The sequence below is a fragment of the Triticum aestivum genome, chromosome 6D (assembly GCF_018294505.1).
Source record: "Triticum aestivum cultivar Chinese Spring chromosome 6D, IWGSC CS RefSeq v2.1, whole genome shotgun sequence".
Lineage (NCBI taxonomy): Eukaryota > Viridiplantae > Streptophyta > Magnoliopsida > Poales > Poaceae > Triticum > Triticum aestivum.
The window spans coordinates 279,752,828-279,758,952 of record NC_057811.1 but is presented as its reverse complement, the minus strand read 5'-3'; positions in this window follow the sequence as shown (position 1 = coordinate 279,758,952).

Below are 6,125 nucleotides of genomic sequence, written 5' to 3'. Positions count from 1 at the left end.
TCATGCCCCGCTGGTCAATGGTTTATTCTTAATGAATCTCGAACGTGATGTTACACATATTCATAGTGTGAATACCAAAAGATGTAAAGTTGATAACGATAGTCCCACATACTTGTGGCACTGCCGCCTTGGTCATATTGGTGTCAAGCGCATGAAGAAGCTCCATGCTGATGGACTTTTAGAGTCTCTTGATTACGAATCATTTGACACGTGCGAACCATGCCTCATGGGTAAGATGACCAAGACTCCGTTCTCCGGAACAATGGAGCGAGCAACCAACTTATTGGAAATCATACATACTGATGTGTGCGGTCCAATGAGTGTTGAGGCTCGCGGTGGCTATCGTTATGTTCTCACTCTCACTGATGACTTGAGTAGATATGGGTATGTCTACCTAATGAAACACAAGTCTGAGACCTTTGAAAAGTTCAAGGAATTTCAGAGTGAGGTTGAGAATCAACGTGACAGGAAAATAAAATTCTTACGATCAGATCGTGGAGGGGAATATTTGAGTCACGAATTTGGCACACACTTAAGGAAATGTGGAATAGTTTCACAACTCACGCCGCCTGGAACACCTCAGCGAAATGGTGTGTCCGAACGTCGTAATCGCACTCTATTGGATATGGTGCGATCTATGATGTCTCTTACCGATCTACCGCTCTCATTTTGGGGCTATGCTTTAGAGACTGCCGCATTCACTTTAAATAGGGCTCCGTCGAAATCCGTTGAGACGACACCGTATGAATTATGGTTTGGGAAGAAACCTAAGCTGTCGTTTCTAAAAGTTTGGGGATGCGATGCTTATGTCAAGAAACTTCAACCTGAAAAGCTCGAACCCAAGTCGGAAAAATGCGTCTTCATAGGATACCCTAAGGAAACCATTGGGTATACCTTCTACCTCAGATCCGAAGGCAAGATCTTTGTTGCCAAGAACGGGTCCTTTCTGGAGAAAGAGTTTCTCTCGAAAGAAGTAAGTGGGAGGAAAGTGGAACTTGATGAAGTACTACCTCTTGAACCGGAAAGTAGCGCAGCTCAGGAAGATGTTCCTGTGATGCCTGCACTGACTAGAGAGGAAGCTAATGATGATGATCAAGGTACTTCGGATCAAGTTACTACTGAACTTCGTAGGTCCACAAGGACACGTTCCGCGCCAGAGTGGTACGGCAACCCTGTCTTGGAAATCATGTTGTTAGACAACGGTGAACCTTCGAACTATGAAGAAGCGATGGCGGGCCCAGATTCCGACAAATGGCTAGAAGCCATGAAATCCGAGATAGGATCCATGTATGAAAACGAAGTATGGACTTTGACTGACTTGCCCGATGATCGGCGAGCCATAGAAAATAAATGGATCTTTAAGAAGAAGACGGACGCGGATGGTAATGTGACCATCTATAAGGCTCGACTTGTCGCTAAGGGTTATCGACAAGTTCAAGGGGTTGACTACGATGAGACTTTCTCACCCGTAGCGAAGCTGAAGTCCGTCCGAATCATGTTAGCAATTGCCGCATTCTATGATTATGAGATATGGCAAATGGACGTCAAAACGGCATTCCTTAACGGCTTTCTTAAGGAAGAATTGTATATGATGCAGCCGGAAGGTTTTGTCGATCCTAAGAATGCTAACAAGGTATGCAAGCTCCAGCGCTCCATCTATGGGCTGGTGCAAGCATCTCGGAGTTGGAACATTCGATTTGATGAGATGATCAAAGCGTTTGGGTTTACACAGACTTATGGAGAAGCCTGTGTTTACAAGAAAGTGAGTGGGAGCTCTGTAGCATTTCTCATATTATATGTGGATGACATACTATTGATGGGAAATGATATAGAATTCTTGGAAAGTATAAAGGCCTACTTGAATAAGTGTTTTTCAATGAAGGACCTTGGAGAAGCTGCTTACATATTAGGCATCAAGATCTATAGAGATAGATCAAGACGCCTCATTGGTCTTTCACAAAGTACGTACCTTGACAAGATATTGAAGAAGTTCAATATGGATCAGTCCAAGAAGGGGTTCTTGCCTGTATTGCAAGGTGTGCAATTGAGCACGGCTCAATGCCCGACCACGGCAGAAGATAGAGAAAAGATGAGTGTCATCCCCTATGCCTCGGCCATAGGGTCTATTATGTATGCCATGCTGTGTACCAGACCTGATGTAAACCTTGCCGTAAGTTTGGTAGGAAGGTACCAAAGTAATCCCGGCATGGAACACTGGACAGCGGTCAAGAATATCCTGAAGTACCTGAAGAGGACTAAGGATATGTTTCTCGTTTATGGAGGTGACGAAGAGCTCGTCGTAAAGGGTTACGTCGATGCTAGCTTCGACACAGATCTGGATGACTCTAAGTCACAAACCGGATACGTGTATATTTTGAATGGTGGGGCAGTAAGCTGGTGCAGTTGCAAGCAAAGCGTCGTGGCGGGATCTACATGTGAAGCGGAGTACATGGCGGCCTCAGAGGCAGCACAAGAAGCAATCTGGGTGAAGGAGTTCATTACCGACCTAGGAGTTATTCCCAATGCGTCGGGCCCGATGACTCTCTTCTGTGACAACACTGGAGCTATTGCCCTTGCCAAGGAGCCCAGGTTTCACAGGAAGACCAGGCATATCAAGCGTCGCTTCAACTCCATTCGTGAAAGTGTTCAAAATGGAGACATAGATATTTGTAAAGTACATACGGACCTGAATGTAGCAGATCCGTTGACTAAACCTCTCCCTAGAGCAAAACATGATCAACACCAGAACTCTATGGGTGTTCGATTCATCACAATGTAACTAGATTATTGACTCTAGTGCAAGTGGGAGACTGTTGGAAATATGCCCTAGAGGCAATAATAAAATGGTTATTATTATATTTCCTTGTTCATGATAATTGTCTATTGTTCATGCTATAATTGTGTTATCCGGAAATCGTAATACATGTGTGAATACATAGACCACAACATGTCCCTAGTGAGCCTCTAGTTGACTAGCTCGTTGATCAACAGATAGTCATGGTTTCCTGACTATGGACATTGGATGTCATTGATAACGGGATCACATCATTAGGAGAATGATGTGATGGACAAGACCCAATCCTAAGCATAGCACAAAAGATCGTGTAGTTCGTTTGCTAGAGCTTTTCCAAATGTCAAGTATCATTTCCTTAGACCATGAGATTGTGCAACTCCCGGATACCGTAGGAGTGCTTTGGGTGTGCCAAACGTCACAACGTAACTGGGTGACTATAAAGGTGCACTACGGGTATCTCCGAAAGTGTCTGTTGGGTTGGCACGAATCGAGACTGGGATTTGTCACTCCGTATGACGGAGAGGTATCTCTGGGCCCACTCGGTAATGCATCATCATAATGAGCTCAATGTGACCAAGTGTTTGGTCACGGGATCATGCATTACGGTACGAGTAAAGTGACTTGCCGGTAACGAGATTGAACAAGGTATTGGGATACCGACGATCGAATCTCGGGCAAGTAACGTACCGATTGACAAAGGGAATTGTATACGGGATTGATTGAATCCTCGACATCGTGGTTCATCCGATGAGATCATCGTGGAACATGTGGGAGCCAACATGGGTATCCAGATCCCGCTGTTGGTTATTGACCGGAGAGTCGTCTCGGTCATGTCTGCATGTCTCCCGAACCCGTAGGGTCTACACACTTAAGGTTCGGTGACGCTAGGGTTGTAGAGATATTAGTATGCGGAAATCCGAAAGTTGTTCGGAGTCCCGGATGAGATCCCGGACGTCACGAGGAGTTCCGGAATGGTCCGGAGGTGAATAATTATATATAGGAAGTCCAGTTTCGGCCACCGGGAAAGTTTCGGGGGTCACCGGTATTGTACCGGGACCACCGGAAGGGTCCCGGGGGTCCACCGGGTGGGGCCACCTATCCCGGAGGGCCCCATGGGCTGAAGTGGGGAAGGGAACCAGCCCCTGGTGGGCTGGTGCGCCCCCCTTGGGCCTCCCCTGCGCCTAGGGTTGGAAACCCTAGGGGTGGGGGGCGCCCCACTTGGCTTGGGGGGCAAGCCACCCCCTTGGCCGCCGCCCCCCTTGGAGATGGGATCTCCCAGGGCCGGCGCCCCCCAGGGGCCTATATAAAGGGGGGGGAGGGAGGGCAGCCGCACCACAGCCCCTGGCGCCTCCCTCTCCCTCCCATAACACCTCTCCCTCTCGCTGAGCTTGGCGAAGCCCTGCCGAGATCCCCGCTACTTCCACCACCACGCCGTCGTGCTGCTGGATCTCCATCAACCTCTCCTTCCCCCTTGCTGGATCAAGAAGGAGGAGACGTCTTCCCCAACCGTACGTGTGTTGAACGCGGAGGTGCCGTCCGTTCGGCGCTCGGTCATCGGTGATTTGGATCACGACGAGTACGACTCCATCAACCCTGTTCACTTGAATGCTTCCGCTCGCGATCTACAAGGGTATGTAGATGCACTCCTCTCTCTCGTTGCTAGATGACTCCATAGATTGATCTTGGTGATGCGTAGAATTTTTTTGATTTCTGCTACGATCCCCAACACCTCTTGCTAGTGCCGTATCCATCAAAAGTTGTGGCGCAGCTCCTCTTAGCGCTTGCACAGGCCTTGTCATTGTTGAGCCCCTAGAAAGGTGCGGTGCTGCTCCACTGTTCAGTGGCACATATCTTGACAGTTGCTGTACAGGCTAGCAGCTTTGTGCGGGAGGGCCCCTGGGTAGTGGTACAACCCCCCTGTGCATCGCTGCAGCCCTCAACGCTGTTTGTTGGTGTCCATCCTCATTCATAGAGTTACCAGCTAGTGTTGGTGCGTTTTTTCTCCGTGGTGCAGAAGTAGGTCGCTGCTGCCTAGGTTCAGAAGAGGTTTGTGCAGGTTCGTCAGGATGCACTACAGGGCCACTAGTTGCCTGAGTGCTACTCGGTGGTGGCGCAGAAGTAGGCCGCTGCTGCCTAGGTCCAGAAGGGGCTTGTGCAGGCCCTTCAGGATGCACCGCAGGGCCACCAGTTGCCTGAGAGTTACTCAGTGGTGGTGCAGAACCATCAGCTGATGGTGGAGGACCACCAGAGGTCCCACTTGTTGGTGCTGCCGGTTTCTTCTTCTTTGACATGTTGAGATTTTTGATTTCATGATGCGCACCACGCATATGTTTCTTTACAATATCCGTCGCCGCATCTGACGCACTAGCAACCCGGGCAAGACTAGCAAAATCCATCATCAAATTTGCATGCCTGAGTTCCTTCTTTGACTGTGGTGGCATCTCATCAGGTTGCTCTTCGAAGCAGGGGGTGCGTTGGGAATTGCCATAGGGTGTCCATCTTCTAAGTATGTACTGCGCTTGGATTTCATCAACACCAAGTTGGTTGAAAACTTTCAAGATATGGTAGCAAAGCATGCCGTCCCTCTCAATCTTGCAGCAGTCATATCTGCAGTCTCCAGGACTAGCTTCCACCGTGACAAAATAGCCCCTAGAACCATATTTGGCAACCCACTCTTGATTTGGGTAAACCTCATACAAGTTTTCACCATGCGGTCGCACATTGTACCTTGTAGTCAACTGAAACTCATCACGAAACTTCTCGTACAAGTCCCTAGTATACGATCCGTACGCTTGCTTCTCTATTGGGTAAGATGACCACATTTCAGTCTGTAAATGCCCTGTCCTGTAGTCTTTTGAACCCTCCCGGACTAGTATGTGTGTTTGGATTTTCTGATATTGCTTCACAAAGTTCAAAATGGACTTGTGTGGGTTCACATATCGCTTAAGGACAGCGTTGAACCCCTCGCTGCGTTGAGTTGACTGCAAGAAAGGGAAGAATTGGTGATTGAAGTAGCAGGGTACCCATGTCTCTTTGTACTTGTATAGATTCTCGAAGTGGGAGTCAGTCATAGCCTCATACTTCATCATCAGCTCACACCACCCTGCCTCAAATTCTTCTAGCATCAAGCTGAAGTCAACACAGTTGTTGAAATCTTTGGACAAGCCAGGGTTTCGCCCCAGCAATGCTCCAAGCTTTTCTTGTGCTTTTTTCATAATATGCCAGCGGCAACAGCGGTGCACACTTGTAGAAAGATCTTTTTAATTGACTGTGCCATTGCGATGTCTTGGTCGGTTATGATGTTGGTGGGTGCTACATTATGCATTGCCTC